This window comes from Gymnogyps californianus, chromosome 10 (assembly GCF_018139145.2).
Source record: "Gymnogyps californianus isolate 813 chromosome 10, ASM1813914v2, whole genome shotgun sequence".
NCBI classification, from domain to species: domain Eukaryota; kingdom Metazoa; phylum Chordata; class Aves; order Accipitriformes; family Cathartidae; genus Gymnogyps; species Gymnogyps californianus.
The window spans coordinates 16343296-16369644 of record NC_059480.1 but is presented as its reverse complement, the minus strand read 5'-3'; the positions used below and the strand labels follow the sequence as shown (position 1 = coordinate 16369644).

The following is a 26349-nucleotide window of genomic DNA, read 5'->3' as shown; positions in this document are numbered from 1 at the left end:
TTTGCATATGCAGGTAGTAAAATGAATTTTGTTTGAATGGGTCCAGCTCCCAGAGCGGTTTAGACCACTTTCTAATGTTTATTACTTAAAGAGATCTGTACGTTTTATTATCAGAGCTCTTACGTTTATTACGAGGTTATTGATAAAAATGCTGAGAAGTATTGGAGCAATACTGAGCTCTGCAGGATGCTAGGATATTCTCGAGTAAGTAAGTGTGCATTGCCAGCTCTTGGGATGGTGCATTCTTTGCAGACCCAGCAGTCAGCACTTGAACTGCCTTTTGCCTTCTTATGTCTCTTCTAGGCTTATTCCTCTAGTTTCTAGGTTTGAACTAAGTCAGGTCATACTAAAAATCTGATATTAGACAAAAAAGATAGTTCTCAATCCAAATACACCACAAATGTTGGGCAAGACGAGGGAAAAGTTGGTTCCCTGTTTTGTAGTTTCAAGCCTATACCTGAAATGTACAGCTATATACTCTCTTAAAAAAAAAAAGAAGTTTCAAATCCTCTGTGTGAACTGAAAGTAGATGAACATGCAAACCAAGTTTCTGTATCCTTTGCAACTGTTTTCTCATTTCTTCTTCCAAGCATCTGTATAAATCTGATAGGAGTTCCTGCTGTGGGCAATCACAGCTGAACACTGAGTCAAGGATACAAATGAAGTCCAGATTTTCAATATGTTATTTTAGAAGTCCTCTACAGTTAATGCACTATAAGCCTAATAGTGATGCTTTCAGTCAGACCACTTTAAACACACAGTATTCAGGGAAAATGTTAAGTTGGGGAGGAGTCAGGATTTGGCTTTGTGTAGTATTCTGAATGCATCTTGGTACTGACTTGATTTTCTCTTTTTTTTTTCTTTTTTTTTTTTTCTTTTTTTTTGTGTGTGTTTCTGGAATACCAAACAGCTTGTTTGTAGCAAAGTTGTAGCACTATTGACATGCAGATCTGGACTCTGGCCCTGCAGACAGTTAAGGAAGGGAAATAATGCCACCTTATGTCCTGATTTGTCACTGCTGAGCCTGATACTTGGTTCAAGTCAAATGCATTACGAGCAAGGAGTGCTGTGGACTGAGTTCCCCCTGCTTTCTGGAGTTATTTCCACTTGATCAGAAAGAATATGAGGTGAATGTGAAATGCTTGGTGTGTTGGTAGAGATTTGGCTCCTACTTTGGATGAATTTGGCAGCATAAAAGTGAAGAAAAAAAAAAAAGGACGTTTCAGCCCCGAAGCGCTAACATCAAACCCTGCGAATGTGATATTGCAAGTCTTCAAACTTGTGAATATTTACATGAAACACTTCCTGGGTTATTAGTAGATGAGACAAAGTTTATAAATGCAAAACAGCTTAGGCAAGTGTTGCTGATTTGAAAATTTGCACACCAAATTTAAAAGATTTTTAAAATAAATGACACTAAAAGTGGAACTGCATTGGAAATGTACATTTACAGGCAGTAGACTTCCCTTTGCTTTTGACTGTTGCTTTGTATTTCTGCTATTTGATTAGGGTTTTCTACAAAAATTTGAATTTTTTAGAAAATATAGTTATTATCTGAAATTTAGTAGGAATGTATTTTGTAGAAGTAGTTCAAGTAGTAGGAGCTAATTGAGCATTAATATGGCCAGGTTTAAAATTAACACTTAAAAAGGGTGTCTGATTATTGGTTTATAGTCCCAATCATTTGGAGGGAAAATAGTGTGATTTAAGAATTAAGGAATACAATTCAGGTTTTTGTGTGTGCACTTCTACATGCACATCACATTTCATTACTTTATTCTGCCAGCATGGCAGTTAGTCCTTTTTCCTAAACACAGATCAGGTGCCCATTTATCTGGCTCTGAAGTGAAGCATTAAAGGAAATCGGTAAATATTCTGGATTTACTAGACTTTTTCATTAGAATAAAGAAGTGATTACATTGTAAATTAATGTAATTTAGGTAAACATATCTATCTAAGCTTGGGGTTACAAACATGCAGTCAGTATGTGATCTTAGTGGCTGCTTTCTTCTAAGACTGGAATACACTTTTGTAGTATTTCTCTAAAGATGTGGTGCTTTTGCCTGTGTGAAAAGGATTTGGAGATGTGTGGGTGCCAAATTGGTCTATAGCTCCATCCATACCCGTCAAAGAGGTGGAAACACCACCTAACTCAAATAGGCTTTGGATCTGACTTTACCAATGACAAGGATTGAGGGTAGGCATACCGTTCCTCTTCCAGGTCCCCCAGGGAGCCAGCTGCAGACATTCACCCGTCTGTTCGACAGCCAGGAAAGTTTTGGGGGTTTTTTGTATGTATGTTTGTTTGTTTGTTGTTTTGTTTTGTTTTTTTTCTTCTCAAGGATCATTTTTTTCCCCCTTCCCACCTTTTTTGTGCAGAATCACAACTGACCGGCATGTTTGTTTCAGTTTTCTAATGTGTCCCTGGTAGTGTGTATAGATGCACACTCAGATGTGAGTTTATTTGACCTTCTCTTTCCTTATCGAGCAATCAATCTTAAAGTTCTGAGCACAAGTGAAACGTAATATATGCAAAAAATACACCTACTTATATAGGAGGGACTTTGTAACTTGTGAGAACAGTTTTGCTTTATTCGTTCTTGCTGTATGGAGAAGCCTTTCTGCTTGCATGTTGTTTTGTTACAATCTTGGGAAACTTTTCAGATGCAGCTGTTTGTTTGGCTGATGTTGACCATTCGCTGGGTGAAAAATGACAGTGAATCAACACAGTGTTTTCCCTGAGTTTCTACTTGAGAATGATGTGGAGGGCAATCTGCTGAAAGACCAGTTACTGTTTTGCTCGCAGAAAGGGCACATAAACCTGCCAAGTGGGTGGTGCTGAAGTCATTGGAACTTACTGAAATAAGCAGAAGTTGAACGTGATGTGCTCAGAAAATGGATGGACAGATAAAGCTCCTTAAAGTATGAGGCAAGACTATTCTTCCCAATAAAGACTTGATCACCTTTGGTACAAAGGTGGTTCTCCATATTATTCATGTTCTGTTAGGGATGTTGGTATGCTGCTCTAAACAACCTCAGGCACGCTCAGATAATAAACAGGTTTAAAAAATAAGGCTTTTTGTATTTCTGTTGTCTTGTTGCATAATACTGAAGGGTACCAAGAGGTCACAGCTACAATTTTGCACGTATGGAGCTTGCAGAAAGTATGAATTTGATGAAACTCCATGAAACTTCTGGGAGCAGGCATGTGATCGCACTGGATCATGGCAGAGGAACTTCTGCAAGGGATGGTGATCTTCAGAAAGGAAAGATATGTTTTCTGTAAGACAACGAGTTCAGTCTCACAATGGAACAGCCGTGCACTCTGTTACCTGCTACGTGTGTCAACATAGGGAAAATGCACCATAGATTGGTATCAGTCAACTTTTTTATATTGCCACAGTAGAACTTATTAAAAATAACTATGCAAAATCATAGCTTTAGTGGTCAACTGAATAATCTTGCATGATTCTTTTGGAATCAAGACTTTATACAGGACTCTTAATTCAGCAGAACTTCGGAGCAGCAGGAGTTGTGCTTCCAGTTACAGTTGCCTGCTCTTCCTTTTCTCTTCCTCTCTGTTTCCTGGGTGCTGCATGCCTGATATCTCACAGCCCATGGAGGAAATATGGTATTTTACGGCAGAAATGGGCACTCAAGGAGTATTTCATTTCTCTCAGCTGGTGGAAGAAAAACAGGTTTTGATCTTCCAGTTTTACTACAGCATGGATTTGTTTTTCCTCGTACACAGATTGCATGGTAGGGGGTTGCTGTTGTCTAAGCAACTTCTTTGGGATGGAATCCTATAGAGAGAAAGGAAAAAAGAATCCACTCACTCTCCCGCTTTTGTAATCTCGTTCCAGGGTTTTGGCATCATCTCTCTGTCTATCTGTTGTGTAGTTTAGAGAACATTTTACTCTGCCTTTGCTATCTTTATGCACTCATGGGCTCCTCTGTAGGTAACAGCTCCTTCTTGGATCAAGTTCATTTTGTTTGCTTTCCTCCTGAACCCTTATCTTCTTGGTTAAATAGAGTGCCGAAATAGTTGGCAAACTTTGGGCATCTTTAATTATCATTAGCAAATTGTTGAGAACACAGTGGACAATTGACGGTCTGGTCTTCAGAGTGCCATTAAAAGAGATTAGAAAAGGCTGTTTGTGTGCGTTGTACAAATTTGTTTGTTTTCAAGCACTGAGAGTATAATGAAAATGTCCCAGCCAGGCTTAGCTGTTGCCGTAGTACCAGTCAAAGCCTGGGACATACGAGTGAGGCATCGTTGTTCTGGGTTACCCAGGACCTCGGGGTTACTGAAACTGGTCCTTCTGAGCGGAAGGCTTACAGGGCAAAATGAAAGCCAAGTGCAGACTGACAGCCCTACCTCTCCTCAAACCTGCCCAGGAACATCTGCATGGCAGTTGTAAATGGATTATGAAGCCACTTGTATATAATGACATCACTTAATTATATAAATCAATAATGTACCGGGCGAATATCCTAGGTGGATAAATGCATTACCTCCAGCAAAGATCAATAACAAATGCTTTAGTTAAGAATGTGAGAAAAAATAATACCGCCTCAAACATCCTCAAGGGAAGTTTCAGTTGGAGGTAATGAGTGCTCAGCCTGTTCTCTGATACGCAGGCGGTTAGGTCTTTTTGTTTCTTTAATGTAAAAATACTTTCTCATTTTACTATGTGCAAGAACTGCTCTAAACATTTGGTGTCAGTAATGTCTTCTGTCTGAGGAATTTCCCAGGATAAATCTCCCAGCACCAGAGTGTGTAGAGAGAGCGTGGTGAAACAAGGTCAGAAGGATGGGGCCCTGCTGTTGGCCGTAGGTCTTCTGGCTCAGTTTAAATTACCATAGAAAGCTTTTCTGGTTATGTGTGTCAAACAGGAGAAATGCTGGAAACATCCTTCACACTTTGTAGAAATTCATCTGGCTTTTCTCTCTGCGTTACCCATGTGTTTCTCACAACGAATTTGTCACTTCATTTTTGGATTCACACATGGGTTTGAAATATTGAAGTGGAGCTTGACAAAATGCCTTAAATTTCTCACTTTCATCAAAATTCTGAGTGGTGGTATTTCAAATCAACGATACTTTCTCTCAGGTTTCCTTGGAAACGTGCCGACCTCTAGCAAACGCTTACAAATGTGCTGACTTCAAGCTTCTCAAGAAGTCTGGTGGGTTTGATATGATTTCTCATAGTGTTTTGCTGAAGGTTTCACAGTTGTCTTGGTTGTATGGATATCATCATCCAAGCTCTGCATAGGTATATATTTTACTGTAAGGTGGAATCAGTGGGTGTCTGGAGAGGGTTTCTAGCTCCTCCGGCAAAATACGCTCTGTGAGCTCTGGTATTGTGTTTTGCTTAGCTGAGCTGCCTAATATGCGTTGCCACAGTTTATTGTATGAGACAGCTTGGATATGCAGGAGAGATGGTTCCAATTTCCCCACATGTAAAATGTTAAGGACTGTTTTCAACAGAGATGAGCTGAGAATTTTGCTGGCCCTACAAACCGCCAAATGATTATGTACATCGCTACATGGTATTATAAATAGCACTTGAAAGACCTTACATATTAGAGACTGAGGGTCTCCTTGCCAAAAGATGTTGTAGAGGCTAAACTTTTACATGTGTTCAAGGGAAGACTGGAGAAGTTCAGGAAAGAGAAATCCAGCCAGGGTTACTAACCATAGAAAACGCCCCTCTGACTTGGGAAGTTCCTGGGCTGAAAATAGTTGGAGACCAGAAGAATTTAAGGGAGAAGTATCATACATCTGTGTGCTCTGTCTAGCAACTGCTGTGGTCACTGTTGAGGCTGGGGTGCTTACTTAGGTAGGTATTCACTCTGATCCAATGCAACAAGCATTATTATGTTTTTATATAAAACTTCTTTCTATTAACCTATTTTTCTCATAACCTTATATTCTAGTTTTAGTGAATACTGAATTCTCAGATGATTTGGGTATGGCTTGAGATATTTCCATCCAGAGCTGAATGAATCCTTTGAAGCTGCAGACCATTGGGCATACAAGTGAATCTAGGTTTGATGCGAAGTTTTTACTTCCTGAAAAAGTACTGTACTAGTGCAGAAAATAATGTTTGTACTTAGTGTCCCATGAATTATGCCCCCTCTCCTGTGTGGCTGCTATGCTTTGGACTCCAAGGGAAGTCCCTGTGTGAATCCTACAGCAACAGTTAACAAAGCTACTGTCCACAGCTCTGTGCCCTAGAAGGGCAGCAGATAACGAATGTTGAGCATTTCTTTTAGCCACTTTGCCAGCCTAACGTTAATTAATCCACTGACTAAGCCAGATTTGAGTCGGATACCTGACTACCTATTGCAGTGACAGAGATGAGGGCAAGTTTCCTCTTTGCTTACCTGCTATGCAGGCAGTGACTTCCAGCAGAAGATCTGAGTAGCTGCTGGTCGGCGTGTGCTAGCTCTGCTGGGACAGCAGCTGTCCTCTGGGAAACCACAGTGAGAAAGATGGTAGAGGAGGAAGAATAAAATGCTGGCCTGGTGTCTTGATGAGACAGTAACAACTTATATGAAAATATTTTAAATTTTCAGTGACTTCACGTGGTTGATTTTAGGTAGAGAAACTGTAATTATCGAAGTAAGGTTCAGAGGCAGGAAGAAGGTTCAACAAAAACAGGTCAAAAAGTGAGTTTTTGTCCCTTCCTGCAGGTCTTTGGCCCCATCGCTGCAGCATATTTTTGCCCACACCCTGGTGGAGCAGAGTGGCTGTTTCACGTGGCGCTGCACGTGATGCAGTTCTTTGGTCCTTCCTTTTTTTGACCCCCTAATCAATTTTTTCCACTTTCATTTGGGAAGAAAAAGGTTGGGGGCGAGGGAGAAGCGATTTCCTTTTAATTGCTTGTTTGTCCTTGTCTACTCTCCTATCCTTTCAGATTTCTCAGAGCAGGGTTGGGGTGTTTTGTCTCTATTTTCTTATTTTCACTGGTGCGGATGGGGAAGAATGACATTTTCTGCTTGGATAGAAACCAATCGCTTCCCCAGACCCCCTTGAAAAAGCTTAATTTGCTCAACTAGTCAGTATTCCATCTTCGTTAAAAAGTCCCAGACTGGAATTTGGATTTAATCCTTTGACTCACGTTTTTCCTTCTCTCCCCTGCCTTCCACATCCCCACTTACACTTCCCAAAGTACTTTCCTCACCACCTTTTTTTATTACCGTGCACTCAAGTTACCCTTAGCTCAGGAGGAAAAAGGACAAAAAAATACCCCCCAAACAAAAGCAAATAAAAAAGCTGCTCACCAAAGTAAATAAATAAGTAGACAGAGAAAACAGGCTGCTAGTTCATTTTCTTCTGCCTTTCCCTTAAGGCATGAGGTAATGCCAAACTATTCAGTGTGTGATGCAACTGCCTGATGGACATTCAGAGAATCCCAGCAGCGGCAAAAACAGAGTTTACCCAAGTGCGAGTTGGCAATGAGACCAATCTCTCCAACAAAAGGCTATTTAAAGCCACAATGTGATGCATTTTTAACATTTTTATTCAGCACAGCATTTAATTGCTCACTGACAAACCACCTAGACGTTTGTGCCTGGGTGTTTGTGACTGGAATTGTTTGCTATCTTTGTATTGTTTCAGAGCTGTTCAGTCGTCAACTGAGAGTCTGAGGCAGGAATGAGAATTTGTTCCCTTAGCACTTGCTGTCTGAGATGGGTCAGGAAGGGTTTTACCCTCTGGTCGTGTCTTGTCTATTCCATTTTTCTCCGGTTATTTCTTCCCAGCAACCTTTCCCCTTCTGCCAGCTTGCTTAAAAAGGGTGGTGGTGAATGGGATATGAAGATGTACTTGGCTGTATTAGCTTCACCTAGAAATGAGAAGCTGTAGCACGGAGAGGTTAAACGTCTTGCTGAAGGATGCAGAGAGAATCTGTGACAGAACAAGGAATAGCCACAGTTCCTGACTCAGAGCCACCAGGATGACTTGGCCGTGCAGATGAGCTTTATGCTAGCTAGCTTTGCAGCAGCACAGCCACAGCACAGCCTACCTGCCGGAGCTCTACAGCTTGCTCTCCGTCTGTGTCCCTATGGATTATGCTGTTACCACATCCACTGTAGCTATTTGATGATAGCTCATGTATATCCATACACCTTGGTGTTCCAAGCATTGAATGAATGTCACTGCATGCCAGAAATATGTTACGTATACTCCCCATCGATGGCAAAGTGTGATCCTCGATCGTCTGTGCATTTCTGTCTTTAATTCTTACCTGCCTCTTCGGAAGTCTTGAGGTTGAGGTAATTTTACCAATTGAAAACCACAAGCACTTAAAAAAATGTACTGCATCACAGTCAAGTCATGTTGTCTCATAGGACTCAAAGGCATGTTTCAGCACTCTGCTGAGTTGGGACCTTGATGTCTGCTGAATGTTTTGACATCCTTGGACAGGAGCAGCTTTGTGCAAGTCAGTGAAGGATGATGGAGTTGCACATGCAGCTCAGCAGCTTTATTTCATTAGAGCTATCCAAACAGATGAGCCTTAGCAGTATCTTTTCAGAGGTGTCAGCAGTGAGCTGGTATTTTCAGCAACTAAAGCACCAAAGTAACCCATTTGTTTACTAGTGTGGGCTCGTGGGAGTCACTGTATCTTTCAGTGCCTCAGTTTCCCCACCTGCCAAATGGCAGCAGTGGTGGTTGTCTTCCTTTGTGAAGCACTTGGAAACCACTGATGCTAGGGTTGCTACAGGCAGGCACTGCCAGCTCCCAGGAGGTCGCTGTGGGTACCGATCATCTGCATACATCGGAGACGGGAGGAGAGTCCAAGAAATCCCAGGCAGCCCTGCTCCCAGTAGCCTCCCTTCCATCACGGTACAACTTCCGGTACTCTTTGCTTAAGTATTAATTAACAAATGAGCCAATCCAGAAGTGCTTAAATGATTGGCTTGGGTGGACTGTCCATTCCCTTGAGGCTTCTAGGCTCTTTTTTTTTCTTTTTTCTTTTTTTTTTCTTTTTTCCTTTTAAATCAAGGCAACGTGGTGACTGTGGTGACATTGCACAATATAGAACCACCCGCTCCTGTATTGGGTCCTTTTGCTGCCTTTGCATAGGAAGTTACTGCAGAAACATGTTGCCAGGACATTGCACTTTATGCCATCTCATTGCATGGCAGGAGTCCAGGCCAGCACCCGGGAGCGAGTCAATGTATGAGATTAGTTTAATCCTCTCTCGGAATCCTCTGATGGAGAGGGGAAAGACAATGACCTAGTGCCAGCGTTTATTTTGTCCACAAGTTCAGTTTGAATAGGGAGGAGAAGGTGGTGGTGGTGGGGAAAGGAGAGAAAAAAATGTTCCTGGAGTTCATTGGGTCTGGAGTGGTGCCAAGCCCAGGGGGCGGCTCACGAATGGGGAGTGAAGAAAAGGGGGGAAAGAAGAGCGGAATGATGATTAGAAATCACAAATGAAAGAATCCCAAAGAGGAGGGAGAAGAAAAAACAACAAAAACACTTCTCTGCTTCTCTGAATGTGTGTAGGGAGGAAAAAAATTCCTTGCCTTTTCTAAGGGTCCTATTCATTAGCAGATGCACTTGCTCTGCTGCCAAGGGAAAAGGAGTACCCTGAACAGTCCTCCCCTCTCTCCTTGGGAGGCACCTACTGGCTCAACCTTGGTGCGAGAGAAAATACTGTCTCTCCCCTGCTGAATCTTCTTTTGTGCTCCTGTTTCTTGCAGGGCTCTTTGGTCTCTATCTCCTTTTACTCCAACCGCACCCTCATTGGCTATCGAAGGTGGATGCATACATCTGTAGGCAACTCTGAGATCACTAAGGACAGTTTCTCCAGTCTGCTTAGCAGTTCAGAATCACAGTAGGTAGGAGGATGCCTTCTGATGCCTCACCTGTGCATTGCTGTCAATGTGGAGCTGTTCCATGTAGACCAGACCCCTCACATGAAATCACCAATGCGTAGGATCCAAATCCAGGTGGGACTCCACATTCTGTGAGCAGTCCTGGATGCCTGGGCTGTTTGGATGTCTATGTGGTTGGTAAACCAGGAGCCTGCATTGTGTACCTGCAAACACTTGGGCTGAGCACTGTCTGGAAGACCCACTCTTGCTCCAGCAGGCCAGGGACACGTGCTGGGCTGCGTGCACCATGGCTCAGTCTGGTAGCAGATCATCTGAGCTCAGCTCTTCCTTCCTCTGCAGATACCTTGAATGTGAGCAATCATCAAGAGAAGAGCCAGTGGTGCACCCAGGAGGAAGCAGGTTGCAGGGTGCAGGTGCTATCCACAGCAGACTTTGGAGGGAGTTTAAGCGGCTGCTTTACAAGGGGGCTGCTCGTGGCACTGCCTCTGCCATAGGAGTCTGTTTAAGGGCCAGGAGAATCTCCTCTAGTCTTACCTCTCTTGTGGAGCTATTTACCGTGCATTTTACTCGTATTTCTTTTCTGCAGGACAACTGAGGAGTGTCCTGTACACAAGCCCCCAGGGACACCCAAAGAAAGTGCATCTGTAGCCTTCCAGGCTTAACAGCATTTTATTTTTCCTCTTTATGTATCCTTCCAGCCATTCCGAGTCCTTTTAAAATAGGAAAGAGCATTATGTATATCCTGCTCCCTACTTTATGCAAAAAGCAGCTTTTTAGATCAGACTGCTTTCCCTGGCATGCATCAATGTAGAACCCCGGCCAGGCAAGGCCCACAGTTCCCCTTTGCCGAGCAGGTCTGGAGTCCCATCTCTCTCCACTGTGGCTGACCCAGCCAGAGGTTCTGTCTCCAGGGCTTGCTACAGGTGAATGTGCTTTTCTGTTTCTAAAGTGAGATGCTCTCCTTTGTTTCAAAACACACCCAGGCAAGGTTAATCTGCCGCTTTATGCTGTGGCTCACTGACTAAAGCACATGCCTCGGACACCTCTGCCTGCTCAACATCACATCTTCTGCTAGGGATTCAGCTGGAAAGTCTTAGTATCAGTAGCCAGCTCCCATCTACCTCTCCTCCTAGGTGAATCTTGCCTTCCTGGTTATGACTGCAGAAGAAAAACTGGCATTTGCCGGTCTCCCAGCTTGCAGCACTGACCCTGGAGTCCTATTTCTTGGGCAGCGAGACCACACAGTCGGCATGCAGAAAGCAATGCCTTCTCTTTGCTTCCTCAGGCAGTTTTAAAGGTGCTCAGGGCAGCCTGTCTGTGTACGTGGGATGTGAGCCTCAGTGCTGTTATGTCTTGTCACCAGCATCAGCGTGTCCCTTGGGAAGGCGTCTTGCCTTCCCTGTGGCTTCCCTGTCAGTGCGCCGAGAGCCCCATCTTGCGGCACGACATGGGCTCGCCCCGCACGGAGCCCGTCAGCCACAGCCGTCCTGAGGTTATTTCCAGGAGCGAGTGGGTTTCCAGGGGACAACGTTTTTATCTTACGTGGCCTTAGGAGGAATGATCAAGCCTGGCAGTCCTGGGGAAAGAAACCCCTTTAAGAGCTATGAAGGGACAGCCTTGGAGCCCTGCAGCAGCACGTGGAGGGAGGGAGTCCTCTCCATAGCGTATAAACTCTCCCATGGCTTTTTCCCGTTTCCCCCAGTAACACACATCCCATTTTCTTTGAAAACATTGTGAGTAAAGAAATGAATAGAAAATGTATTATCCAGGAAGACTATCAGGTAAAGGTAAAACAGATTGTAGCCACTGGTGTGGAACCCCAGGGGAGCGCAGATCTCTGTGTGTGTAATGTGTGAGTGGTGTTTTTTGGATTTTTTTTTTTAAACCAGATGTGATGTTTGGACCTGAATCCAAATCCGGATCTGAATTTCCTCACAGATCAGGTTTCTTTTGTTCTGGGAGCCCATTTTAATTTGCGGACAGTTAGAGAGAGAGAAACACGTGTTTCCTGGAAGCAGTCTGTGTGATGCTGGATCATTAAGTATCAACAGAAATGACTGAAATACCACATGTGAGTGCTAGTGGACATGCTAACAATTGTGGAAAACTGAAGTCTTCTTGCTGGAGTGCTACAAAATGTAATTGTTTAATCTAGTAGGGCGTAATAAATGTATTTGGAAGTTGGAAGTCTAATTGATGTAGGCCCTGTTTTCTGCTGTTCTCACCTCAGTGTGCTATCTATCAAACATGCTTATTGCATTAATTTTTGCCTGTTCTTTTAAATTACTTTTGACTACTTTTTAATGCATCACCACGTCTCTCTGCGAGTGGCAGAGCTGCAGTGGAATAAGATATCTGTTTAGTGGGAGAACTGTCTGATGGAAGGGGAAGACCTCCCTGCTCTGCCCAGCCCCTGCTGATAGCCCTTGCTGTGTTCCTTCTGATGCTTACTCTTCACTGGCAGCAGAGTACCGAGGTCCATGTATTGCCAATTGATGTCATTTGGGAATCGGGAGTGCAGGAGCAGTGTAATCCCAAAGAGGTTGTAGAGACTTTGCTGCTAGCAAACAAGTTCAGGTGCACTTGCGCATCAGAATCCAAACCGAGAGTCCTGGGATTCACCATCCCCCCGCCGATGGGACCATGTGCAGTAACACTTAGATCTGGCACATCCCAGCATGACAATACAGACACAGTAATCCTGGGTTTTCAATTACTTCACAGGAAGCTGTCAGGAAAGAAATATTCCTGGAGCAGCCCACCAAGTCTAGAGTTTAATTCCTCTGTATATTTTTCTAAAGAGATCTCAGATTATAACTCTGGAAGTGGAAATCCAGGGGGTGAAATCTGTTGTGCAGTTCCATGGTAAAGAGTATGTGTGCGTGAAAGGGGTGGAGAGAGAATCCTATGCAGCTTTCACTGCTCAGCTGTCCACTGAGAGCTGCCTAGGGTAAATGTAGGTTTAAATTGTGTAAGATGTGATTCGTACTCAGACCTGAATCATTGTTCTGTAACTATCTTCTGTAGGAAAAACATACTTCAGGGATCATTTTGCTTTACATTTAACATTAGTTAGTTTTGCAGTTATGTAAAATATGGATCAAACTTTATCGGAGTTTTACAACCCTTCCCAAACTATGTGCTTGACTTGTCCTCATTTTGCATCCATATTGCTGCTAAAGCAAAATTCCAGGCAGTGAGGAATTGCATGCAGCATAAACACACAGGTTTGTTTTGGGGACTGATTTCAGATGCAGCCTTTATACATAGTCAGTGTTAAATCCTGCATAAAAATCAGGCAATAACTTAATACATGCACTGTTATTTTGTCTATAACAAGCTTCATTATTATTAGCCATCTCACATGAGGGAAATTGAGGCAGGGGCATACATCCATTATGCGTTAAGGCAGAGCAACAGTCAGCATTAGAGCTGTGGGAAGGACACTGGCTTTAACACTGCAAGCAACATTTTGGATATTTTTGTAAATACATCCAATTGGGGACGGGTTAAATATCCAGCCCTATTTTCCTGCTGCCTTGCTAGACAGTCTACTCCAGAATGGAATAGTAGTTACAGCTGCGAGTAACTTGGCCTTTTCTCTGTGTGGCAATAGTCTATTGCAACGTGTGTTGCTTGTATCAGTCTTGGTAACACAAAGCGTAATGCTTTCTTGGCAAGTTAGGCACCTACAGACCTTCTAATCTGACACAGTAATTTAGATTTTGCCTCTGTCCAACTCCAGTGAATAATGAAGTATGAGCACTGGGACTGGGTGCAGATGCTTTATTGCATGCTTAGTTGATGAATGCACAACACTATTTGCAACCATTGTCTTCTATTGCTGTTAATTATATTCAGGTTGTTACAGTGACTTACTATAAGCCTGGTCAAGTATTGCAAATGGGTGTTAACATTCACGTTGCTTTTTTGATCAATACCTTAGATTTCAAAACACATAGTACTGGACAAATGCTGTTAAAGTTACAGTGGGGGAAACTGAAGCACAACAGGTTTGTTTTCAAAATTGCTTGAGCAGTTTTGGTTTGTCAATCTCACTTTCAAAAGGAAGATGTCTACACTCTACCATGGCTCACAGAACAGAAACACCCAGATTAGCGTCTTCAGCCACCCAAACCCATGCGTGCCCAGCAATGTGCGGAGATACAGCCGAAGTCTGAAAGAAGAACGGCCGTGCTGTCACAGTGCTGTGCCCAGGCAAATAAACCCTGGTGCATCTCTGCTGACACACTTCTGCTTTTGCTTGCGGTGGTGGTGGAAACTCTCTTAGCTTGGCCATCTCAGCTCCATGCCCTGGTTTCTGTGTGGCATCCCTGTGCCGCTTGCTACAGAAAGAAGAGGAACTTGGTCTAATAGTTTGGTGTTTTTCTCGTAGTGCTCTTTAAGTAAGCCAAGACCTAAGATATTAAAGCATGGATATTTAGGTTCAGTACTTCTTATCTGGCCAGGAATCAGTCAATTTTCCACTGGACGCCTCTCCCTTCCACAAGAGCAAGGAAAAACAGCAGTGCAGCACTGCACAGTGTAGGACCATGCAGGTTCATTTGTTGGCACCTGTGTCTGTGATGTTTGCAGGAGTGCCTAAAATCAGATGAAAGCACATACGTGCTTAGGTGCTTTAGAGGATTAGCATTGCTCAGCAGAGCGGGGAGCAGCTCATTTATTGGGGAAATGTTTGGATGCTAGTTCTTCTGAGTGCATAAAACACAGAGAATACTGGGTTTGGGTTTTGGTTTTTTTGGGGGGTGGTTTGGTTTGTTTATTAAAAAAAAAAAAATCTTTCCTATGTGCTTAGTGTAATTCTGATGCTTATTCAATGTTTATTCAACCAAGCTGCTTTTGGTGTGATTTTTCTTTCAGCTGGAACTGGACTTCGTTCAGATTTCTACCCTAACCAGCTCTAGAGAATGCCACCCCCCCAATAGCAGCAACAGTGCAATTTTTTTGTGTGTATGCACTTTACCAAGGTCTGTCTCCTCTGATGCACCGTCGTGTAGTTTAGCCTCACACCTCAGCCGCTCACACATACAGCAGTTAGCAAAGGGTTATGTCACACTGGGTATGACAGTGAACTGTCTGCTGCAAATCAGAGGGGAGACCCACCTGTGTGGTTATGAAGTTTTTCTCATGTGCCAGAAACACTTGTGGGGGAATCCTGGCCCAGGCTAACAACAGTGGGAGTTTTGCCATTGACGTCAGCAAAGCAGTAATTTCACCCAAGGCCCCTACTGAGATGCGATGGACACAAACCAGGACTCTAGAACAAACTGTTCTGTATCCCATTACTTGCCTCCTGCGCCAGCCCTTCTCCCCGCACAGCACATGGCAGAACCTCGGGATATTCAGCAACCCGTGCACATGCAGCACATCTTCTCTAGAAACTGGAGATGATGGCAACATCTTGGCCGAATGACATCCCTTCGTGAGCTTGTGGGCTGGCTCTGTCCTTGTTCAGGCTTCTGTATCCTACAGAGCCCTCTGTACCACGCTCTGTGGTTTGCCTGGTGCTCCTTTCAGGAAGCACAGCTGCCGGCTCAGGCTGGGGCAGTGTTTATATGCCCTCCTCTCCGTAACAACTGCTTAGATAACTGACACAGCCCTGTATCTTCCTAGCCGAAAAAGCACAAGCATTTATTTGAAAAGCAGGTCACTGAGGAGTGTTTATAAGGGCTCAGATTGATCCTGAGAGGTTATAAAGCCCTTCCTAAAGCTCATTAAGAACCTACTGCACAAAGGGAGTTGCAGCTCTTTGACAAATCATCTCAGGACTGTCACACAAAGGCAGCTTAATGTGAACTGTCGTGTATTATTTAGGCTCATGACTGATGGAGGAAGAGAAGTTCTGGAAATGAGAAAGGGTATTAAGCCAAGGGAAACCATGTCCTGGGCTTTTGCTGGTAATGGGCTTAAGCATAAATCATTTGAATGGCAGGCTGTTAGGCTGACATTAGAGCTATAGACTACTTAAAAATAGCAGCATCTTAATAATTTAAGAGCTTATCAGTATCAATACATGTGAAGTGATCAGAAATAGGCTGGTAATTCCAAGAGCCTTCTGCTGTGTGGCTGGACTCGCTGCAGGAGGAGAGGATGTGGGGCATTCCTAAAAACTGGAAAATGTCTAGAATGAATTAATTGTGGGAAGATCTTCACCCTGTATTGAATCTGCACATATAAGCACGCATATATTTTAGCAAATGTATTTTTCTGTTCTGTTTTCAGGTTTATATGATTGATTTCTAATTTATTAGGGATTGAAAACTGTCACCGGAGAAAAAAAATGATTTCTTCGGTGCAGACAAAGGACTGTCTGTTTGATTTAAGGTCTGCTGTTGTGAGTGATAGTGTTTGCTCCCTACAGCTACTATACACACAGGCAAACATAGAATTATGCGGTAGACGCACTAAGTGTTTATTAGTTTTTCAAGGCTAACCACAAAGAGAAAATGAAAAACAGAAGGGGAATAAACTCTTGTTCTTCAGGCTTTCCTCTGATTAATGGAAGGAAATATCTCTGGGCTGGTTGGTGATTCACTGTCCACAACGGAGGCCCCTGACCCAGCCTGCGAGTCGTTTTTGAAATTAGCCATTGAACTGATCAGATCTGGCAATTCTGGCTTTCCTTACCAGAAGGTGCCAACACAAAGTAATTATTTGCCCTTGTGCTCTCAGCTCTGGTTGCAACTCCTTCCCCACCATATCCAGACAGCAGGAATGCACTTCAGAGTTCCCACATCACCACCCTGTCCCACCCTGCAGAAAGCTGGGACGGTCCATGATCTTCCTCCCAAAGCTGCTACTCGGGCTCCAAAAGGTACCTTTGCTTCTGCACATCTGTGCATGCGGTTATAACACCTAAAACTTCAAGGGGATAGTGAAAGTAAAATACACATTCCTCAGCTGCAGAAAGTGTCTAGATAGCTTGGATATTTCTCTTTGCTACTTTGGGATCGCTGACATACAGCTTCATCCTGGGTGCTCCTGCTACCATCTGGCAGAGGGAAATGGTGCACATGTATGCATACAGGTACACGCATATGGACACCACCACTTTGCAACAATAATACTTTGTGTTGCGTGTAAAATCTTTTTCTTCCTTAAGAGGCAGTGTGCTTCAGATTTCATTTCATATGAGTTGGAACAATTCATGCCAAAGGGATCAAGAATCTAATGGAAAAATCAGTCTTGGAAAATGTTTGTGTGGAAAGGGTTACTATCATACCAGAGGGCTGGCATTGCTTTGCTTATTAGATCTGCTAGTGCTTGAGAGTGATGGAGCACTTCACCAGCTCAGCAAGATTAAGGCAGCTGAAAGGTTTAGGTTTCCCCCTTTGCTCATAGGTGAAAGGCAAGGCAGAGGAAAGAAACGCTTTAAGGGGGGAGCAGCAAGATGAGAATTTGCTGCTTGCCAACATCAGCTCTGAGAGGGATTTGACCAAAACGAAGGAGGACTGGCACTGGCAGATGTCAGCTTTGCACTGGAGAGAGTAGAGTTAATTAGAAAGACAGAGCCAGCCTTGCAAAAATCACATCTGGGCTGTCATGTACACCAAATAACCCAAAAGTGTGGTTTGTTGCCGTAATAGTGACTTCCAGAGCCAAATAACACTTTTCCAAACCTTTGGCTAACAGCCATGAAGTCATCTTTAAATAGATGCTGTCAACATGAAAAATCATTATATACATTAGTTTGGAGATATATATCTATATTAACATTCCTAACCTGTATTACTAAAATAAACCCTTTTTGCTTTTTTCTTTAAGCCTCACTGAGTGTTTGCCATCTCTGTGGTCTATTTGCCTCAACCCAATTTTGTTTCCAAAATTTGACTAATCGGTTCCCCTTCACTCCACAAGCCTTTTTAATGACAGCATCAGTAAAAGGAAAAATGACAATTCTATTGCCATTTAATCTAATGTGGGACCAGAGGTATGTTTAGGGGCATTTTCCCCTAACCTGCACATTTTCAGCTTCTGTGCGTTAGGAGTTTTTTTTCAGTTGAATCACTACAGTGCTCTTTTTCTGTTGTTTTAGCACCTGGTTAGGTGACCATTACCGTGTGTCTCTGATGTATTTTATTCTAAGTTACTGGGTAGTTATTGCTTAATCTGTAGTATCATTTTTGTCTAAATATAAATGAGCTGTTGTGTGGGACAATCTTATTCATTGTCTTATTTTCCCCCAATAAATTGAATTCCTCAGTTGGCCTTAATTTGGTTCTTGCCTCACAAATGTACAGTCTAAAAGAAGATAAGCCAGAAAAAAAGTAATAAAAAGCAAGTGGAAACAGAAACTCTGTTAACTGTTCCTTAAATGTTTAAGGGCAGTTCTTGGCCTTTTCTCAGGAAGGAGCACACTCAGGCCTGTCTCCATATGGAGGGATGTTTTTTGCTGTTAACTACACCTGCTCGCTGCCTGGTGCATCTTGCATCTACCAGCCCTTTGCATTCACTTCTTTTGACAGCAGAGGCACTGGAAACCTTTCTCGCTTCTTTTCCAGGCTGACAGTAAGCTGCGTTCTTCCTCATGATATTATGATAAAAGGTAAAATGTGTCAATGTGTCTGGTCAGCACGGAGCTGAGCTGCTGTTTTGTCTCCTAGGCTCTGCCAGCAATTTGTTCTGCACCACACAGCAGGCTCCTTAGCCCTGAATTTCATAGGGAATAAGTACCTGCAAGTGAATAGCCCAGCAGCGTGGAGCGTTAGTGAATGTTTGCAAAACATTGCGAGATCCGTGGATGTAAAGCGCTGTACAATTTCCTCTGACTCCATTTGGCTATAGCTCCGTGGGATTCAGTTCTTGGCTCTGATTCTATTTACTGCGTTCACTGAGTCCCTTTCTTCAGTTTGCACATTTCTGCACTGTATGGTGGAGCTCAGGAGCTGGAGTTAGTGCTGGCTTGAGCTGGTCCATGACCAGTTAGCTGGTCTTATCGCTGTGATGTGCAGCCCAAAGTTAGATGTCCTCTTTCTGAGCAAGAGGTTCGGGGACTTCACTTTGAGACTGTGGCTTGGCTAGGTCTGGCTCCAGGGGCTGCTCACTTATCACTACTTTGGGAAAAGCTGTTATTCTCCATCGCATGAAGCTGCTCCTTGTGCCTATTTTGCCAACTTGAACTCTTTCTGTTGGTCACAGTAATCTGTCCTTGTTCTCCATCTGTTTTATTTTCTTTTGCTGTAAGAAAGACTGACGTGTTGAGCATTTCCCATGCTGTTATACTCTCAGGTTAACTCATGACAGTGAGCTTTACTGGCAGATCCCTGCTGGTGAGGAGGCTCTGATGATCTGAGGCGGGGGTGACGCTGTGCTCCTGAGATCCTTGGATGCAGCAGGGTCAGTGTTTTGGAGGCCCAGAACTTTCTTCAACACCAATGGGAAGAAGTGGAGTCTTGTTGGAAGTCCAGAGTGAAACCCCATCCTGGCTTTCTTCCCATGGAGGTGGAAAAAGGATGCTGTGTACCAGGCACTCCCCGTTCCCAGCACAGGCATTTCTGCAGAAAACAAGACCTGTCTCAGAGTTATTCCCCTGAGATGTGTGACTGTCACCACAGTTTTCATCTATCACAAAAACAAATGAAAGATTCTTTTTTTCTCAGCTATTTTGCTTAAAGAATCACTATATTTAAATTAAAAAGGACTTGCATTTCATATCTTAGAAGAAACTCTTTTGAGTGTATTTTCTTACTGAACTGCTAAGTCTAAGGCAAAAGCTACCAGATAAAGGATATTTTTAAAAAAACAACAAAAAAAGAAAGCAAGGCAGAGCTTTGAGCTATTCAAAGCAATCACAAGCAACACTTTCTTTGGCATCAATTCAGGTAATTGTGTGACATGTTAGTGACTTACAGTGAAAAAATCCAGGTCTGAGAGTGAAGGTGATTAGATAAATGCATGTTTATGATGGGAACAGACCTTGTTAACAGCATATGGCATTTATGTTCCTCTTAGATCATTGGTTTATGATCAGAAGCTCTCCATCGGGAAACACAACTGCAGTTTTCCATATGCACCTGACAATGCTTAGTTTCAATGACTTTTTCTCACTCTGCTGCAGACTGTGTGTTTGCTTTTGGGCATCTCACTTGATCTCTCAGTGATCCACTTCCCATAAAGCAGGGATCTCCGTCCTCTTTTGTTAGCCTCTGGAAAGGATCTGGGGAGGTTGGAGTGAGTTCACCAGTGTGAAACAGCAAAGAGTATGTGCAAATAGCTGTCTTGTGTCTAACTGCAATTCCCAGCAAAGATTTCTTACCGAAAGGCAGCAAAGCTGAGGTATGGATTAATCAAGAAGGGTCTGGGATCTGCAGCACTGGAGGTGTTTGTCTGGATGGGGTTGACCTCCTAGGATTCCTCCTGGCCCTTGTTTAATCTTGGATTCTGTGAAACCAAGACAAATAGTGGTAAGCACAATGATGCCATGCCCTCAGGTTCTCTTACCATTACCATGAAACAGTTCATAAATGGGTTGCCTTGAAATACTGGCTTTTCTTCTTCTAAACTGAACCCATCACACATTATTTACCATCATCAGTTTTTTATGCTTATTTGAGGCTCCTCCTTTTAATCACCAGGGATAGCCACAGATTTAAGAACTCTGTACTGCTACAAACTTCTTCACAGCTTGATAGTATTCATATCCTGGATTTTGGGTAATATCTACCTTTGATAACAACAATACCTGAAGTCAGTGAAATGCAAACAGCAGTTTTAGCTATTGGGGAAGAAAATGTTAATGAAAATAATAAAGAAATTAATGAACAGTCCATGAACTCCCAAAGCTTTGGTTCAAGTTTTGGATAACGATTCAGCTCTGTCCTCTTTCTAATTGAACGTGCCCCCACCCTGACTGTGACGTAAAAATCAGATAGTCTCAGTGGAGAATTTTTGGTAGACTAAATTCATTATTGCTGTAGTATCTGATTGATCCAGAAAATAATTAAAGTTGGCCTCATCACTGGGTGCAGACAACACGAGAAGGCTGTAACTCAGCAAGACCCAAGAGGGTCTTGCACTATCCATCGTCACTTTGGTTCTCACCATAGGCACTCTTGTTCTTACTGTATTTTTTACTATGATTACATTTTTTATCTCCAAGAGTTAGTGTATAGTTTCTGCTTTGCAGTCATTGTGATGAACTTGCTGGAGTGCATATTAATTTCAGATTTTCTGCATCAGAGCTTCTATCTCAAGACACTCAACTACCTTTCTGTCTTGGCATTACATTACAAAGCCATGTCTATCTTGATGCAAACCCTAGTAATGTGAATAAGGGGGATAACATGTTTGGAGGGTGGATAATAATGTCTTCGCACCAAAAAATTAGGACCTTTTTGTTTCATACATAATAATATGGAGCTGTATGAACTTAGCCTGTTCTTGTTTATAGTCTTCAGATATTTTCTTGTAGTGCCTCTGTAATGCAGGGAAATCTAATCTGATGCTGTGTCAATATTAATAAAATGCGTCTCTAGTTTTAAGAGGTTTTCTCTGTAAGTAATTATCCTTATTTTATTTTTAAACTGAGGAATGTGATTCCTTGTTAAATAGCCTTTTCTGATTGTTGCTAAATTCCGGGGATTAGGGCTGGTACTGCAAGACCAAAGGGAAAAATAAGAAGTGTCCTTAATTAAGAGTCTGAATCCTTGGTTTCCCATGGTAGGTATCAGAAGGAGGCCCATGATACTAGCCAGGAATGTTTGTTTTACCATAAAGTTTCAATAGGTATAAAAATCATTTTTATTTGGGGGAAAAATAATTTTATATATAAACAAATTACTTCTGGAATATCTTATAGTAAAAGAGAAGACAGATATCAACATCAGAAAACCCACTAGATCCTATGTGAGTTTGTGTAACATCTCATATCAATGCAGAGGCTGCAAGACTCTGGTCTTCCGTCAAGAGTGGTGTCTCTTAAGTCTGAATCATGAAGATTGCAGTCAAAGAGGTTATCAAACTACTGTCTTTGATCCTCCTTTGACTTCAGCTAGAAGTGATTCATTGACTCCCTTGGCTCAACCGTGGTCTTGCCTGAAGCTTAGAGCCAAAGCTCACCAAAGCTAATGGAGTTCTTTCTCTTGACTTTAATGATCTTTGAATCAAGCCCACTAAGATGGTAAGATGAGATGTGTACCACACAATCCACAGAAGTAAATAAATGCCTATTATAAAAAGCGCAAAGCTTGATGAAGAATAAGTTGCGAAATATGATCAGTATTTCCCCATGTTTAGTTGTGTAACTGTCCGTGCTGTTCTTGTTCCTTTAAGCTTTGGTACAATCAGTTCCCTGTATGTTATCCAACAGATTTTAGGGGATTATAGGAAGTTTCAGTATCAATAGACAACATCTGGCTTTCTGACATTCACATCTACATGAAGTAGGATTTATTCTGCAATTCAGGAGCATCACTATAATATTTGTTTCAGTATTTCAAAAGTGTATGTCTGTTCATCCTCAGTAATTCTGCAGGGATATGCACTGTTTTCACTGTGTTTATCAAGTTGCTGTGGTAACAAGGAGATATTCCACTTATTATTTTCCACGTGCCAGATCTGTGCCCTGGCTAGTGGCCCAATTCTATGAGGTATTTAATACCGCCTGAAAGTGTCAGAGTGCCGTCAACTCACATGTAAACCAGAAGTTACCAAGGGCATTCAGTCAACCTCACTGTTGTGAAAATGGTTGTATGCCTAGTGATAGCCATGGAAGAATACAAATTTGATGCACCTCTTTGGCTGCAGGTACCTGCCAAGTGATGCAAGTGTCAGCCAGACAAAGAACAAGACGTGGGAGTAATCAGGTGGAGCTGTCCTCTGTAACAAGAGAAACAGAAGGAAATCACCTTCCACCTTTAATATCTGAGGTTCGGGTTTTTTTGCAGGCAGTGTCCCATAAATTGTACCTGGATTTCTTGGGCAGACTACCTGAAAGGGTAAACGTCAACTGGGCGGGTGTTGCTTTGTGTAGGATCTCTGCAGTTAGAGCACACTTGAAACACAGAGGTAGGCTTCTCTGAGTGTTGTCTTTCACTATGTGGCCACATGATCACATGCAGTAGCTGCTCTGGGCATGCAGTGTAAAGTGGAATAGGTACTTGTCCAAGTTGCCCCATTCCCTTGTGTTGCTGTTGAACTAAAGTTGCTTATCTCTTTTCTTTAAAGCTAGTGTTCCTGTGCTTTTACCATCACGGGTCCTTTCTCAGCAATGCAGGGTTCACTACCTGAAACTGTGTGGCAGAGCTTCCTGGGGATTAAATTATGCTGTGTCTAGGCACACAGAAAACTGTATCGACAGAGACATAGCGTATAGAAACTTACCCTAATTCCATTCTGTCCTGCCAGCCAGTCACTACCTACTGCTCAGGGTAACAGTTTGCTACAAGACCCACCAGCTTTGCATATGGTCAAAGTAATAGTGAGTCTTTAACTAAAGCATGTTCTGATGTTGCCTGCAGAATGCTATTTTGACAGTATTGCTGCCCCTTCCTAGCAAAGGCTGAGGACTGACTCAAACCAGACTGCACTGTACATGCATTTGCTGGACTAGAGCAAACTGGAGAGCAGTATGGATGGATGCTGGACCCATCACTCTTTTTACTTTCTGCAAGATCTGTGGAAACTTCCAGGTTCAGATTTCTGGAAGATTCAACAGCGATGGCTATGTTTTGGTTGAGAAAACATTGTCTAAAATTCACCTTTGACCAGGGAATTGACTCATAGGAAGGGCAGGCACACTCTGTGCAGTAGGGCTGGATTTCACTGGGAGCTCTTAGGTGCTAAGTTCCTGCAAACACTAAGGAATATATGTAAATAATGAGGTGTAGCATACCATTTAGAGTATGCTCTGAATGCTGGCACCAGACAATTCATGGCCTCACATAACTTTGTGTTGTGATGAAAGCATCTGACTTCTGACTGATATAAATCACAGTTCTCTTAATGCTTGACACAGAGCTCAGACTCACAATCTCCTTGTGCATATGCTACGGAATGAGCATTATGAACCCAAATGTCACCAGAAATCTCAGGCTTGCTTTCTTCCCATTGATTACTTACCTGTGCAGAATAGCTTTATGCTGCAAGGTGGAATAATGATTCTCAGTTGTGTGAAGCTCTTCTATATTTCCCTTTCAAGAAATTGCACAAGTACTTTGATACAATGGAAAATCCTATGACAGGGAAGTTTTGCCTTGCATAGGAATTGCCAAACCGAGGTCCCATCTAGTCCTGTACACCATGGCCTGCAATACGTTTACTTCTGAAGTCCAAGAAACCATGCAGTGAACACCCGTGGAATTAGCTATGCACAGCTGAAAATTTATTTTTGTTAAGATGTTAATTTCTAAAAAGTATCCTTCCAAGCTTTGTTATTGCAAATCTATTAATCTGCATTAGTACAGATTCAATGCTTTCAGGAGCTGTTTAAGTGAATGATACTTTAAAAACTCTCATGTTGGAGCAATTAGAGAAATACCGGTTTTCTGATAAAAGGATACACACCAATGTTATTTTTCATTATCATGTGAGAGAGGGGAACATGGGCTTAGTATCTGAGGATCTGGGAAACTGCCAAGCTCTGCAGTCTGTTGTGCTTTGGGCTTCTTTTGTGACTATGGGAAAATTGCTTGGATTTGGATAAATGCTCACATTGCTGTGGCTCAACAAATTACTGCATGTCATCTGAGTCATGGTCATTGTCTCAATGCAGGTGCTCAGCGCTCTCTTCATATAAGGTCATGCTGCCCTAGTGAAACTTCCTTTATTGCATGCTAACCTAAGTCTTACTACTTTGCATTTGCTGAGAGGTGAGAGCCTTCACAGAGGTGGCTCACCCAAATCAGGTGGTGCATGGTAGCTTACTGGTGCTTCTGGTCTCTCTGTGTGAAATGTGCTTTGAGCATAAGTTCACATTTGCTACACCATATGGCTGGAGCCAGATGCAGTGGAGGGCCAGCCTGAATATAAGTCAAGGTTGTGCCGTGCATGCCTTGTGTTTCTCTGCCTATGTGAATAAGTTGAACTTCAAACTGCATCCAGAATGTGAGTTTTAGCTGTGTGAGTGATCACAAAGTTTGGCCTTGAGTATAAATCCTTGCATCAATTTTCCACCTCTAAATTGGGGAAGGTCACATATCCCCAGCAAACAGCTGAACTGTGAGGATAAGTGCATAAAAAGTCAAGATCAGAGAAATGCTAATTGTACTCTGTTGATATGGCCATGAAAAATTCATCCCATACCCATCTTGGCTCATAGGCTAAGGAGCAGGCCAGAGTCACTCCTGGAGGAATTTGGATCAAAAGTAAAGAGTTTTGTTTTTTTTCCCTGATTTTTCCATAACTAAAAGTCAGCCATTCCACAGACACTAACCAACACCATGCACTGGCACACAGTGACCATTTTATTCAGAAATGAAGGTGAATGCTTTGAAAAGAGAGTGCTGGCTGCCACGGAAGGGTAGAGCAGAACCTGGATTTAAGACAGAATTGGCTGTATTTGTATCTAGTCCAATGTGTTTTATTGTCAGGTTCACTTGGAGAAAGCATTGGATTGGGACACAGAAGCCCTGAACTGTATCCTTGGTGGCTTTTCCAGACCAGGTGCATGACCTTAGGTGAGTCACATCACATCCCTCTGCCTCCATGTCCAGGAGGTAATTACATCCCACTGTTGTAAAGTGCTGTGAGACCTTCCAGCGAGTGCTAGGTGTGATTCATTATCTTTATAGCAAATATACAATGCACTCTGCTTAGCATCACAGGTACTGTAGTTCCAAAGGCTTGGCAGCCTGCCATTAGAGGTCACTGTAGCTCTTCACGTACTGGACATAAAAATCTACTCAGTCACAGCTATCATCGCTTACCTTCCAGTTCAACCTGATTTCATGGGTATTTGTATAGGAAAGAATGGGCTGGAGTTAAGTGATACATAAGTTAGCTGAGATCACGTCTGGGGAAGGCACATGTTGAATAAAGATCACCAGTCTCACGTTTGGTTTCCTTAGTGATACTACAAATAGCAAAAGCAAGCCAGAGAAGATTGCACGAGAGTGTTAAAACTGTGCTTCTCTCCGGTCACGAGGATGTGAATCTGTCCAGTTTGGCATGCAGGTGTAGTTTCAGAAAAGCATTAAACATGACCATCAGAAGAGAGTCGCACAGATGGTCTAGCTACTGCTGAATCCCCTGAACCTGGGGCCTCTTACTCTAGACGCACTACTGTCTCTTTTGGATTTTGAGATAAAAAGTGGGGTTTGTTGTGATTTGTGTTTGCTACTATCACATAAGAGAAACAGATAAATAATACTTTTGAAACTTTCCAGTAGGATGTAGATATGGGGGAGTGAAACATGAAATATGCAAGAAATAAAGCATGGCTAGATGGGGTTGGTGCCATACAAATTCCATGTATTAAACAATCTAGGTCTTAGAGAGATTACGATACAGTGATATGAGCAATTGTTATTATGATACTATTTTT

At 42.7% G+C, this 26349-nt stretch overlaps 1 protein-coding gene across 2 annotated transcripts in view; it reads left to right on the top strand.

Annotated features, from left to right (window-relative positions):
* Positions 1 to 26349, top strand: part of OSTN (osteocrin) — a 109892-nt gene that overhangs the window by 24553 nt on the left and 58990 nt on the right. The window contains exon 2 of one of the 2 annotated variants that reach the window (XM_050902490.1): positions 25397 to 25483. The exons of the other annotated variant lie outside the window; for it this stretch is intronic. The gene's annotated coding sequence lies outside the window, so the exon portion shown is untranslated. The remainder of the gene's footprint in view (positions 1 to 25396; positions 25484 to 26349) is intronic. 2 annotated transcript variants of the gene reach the window in all.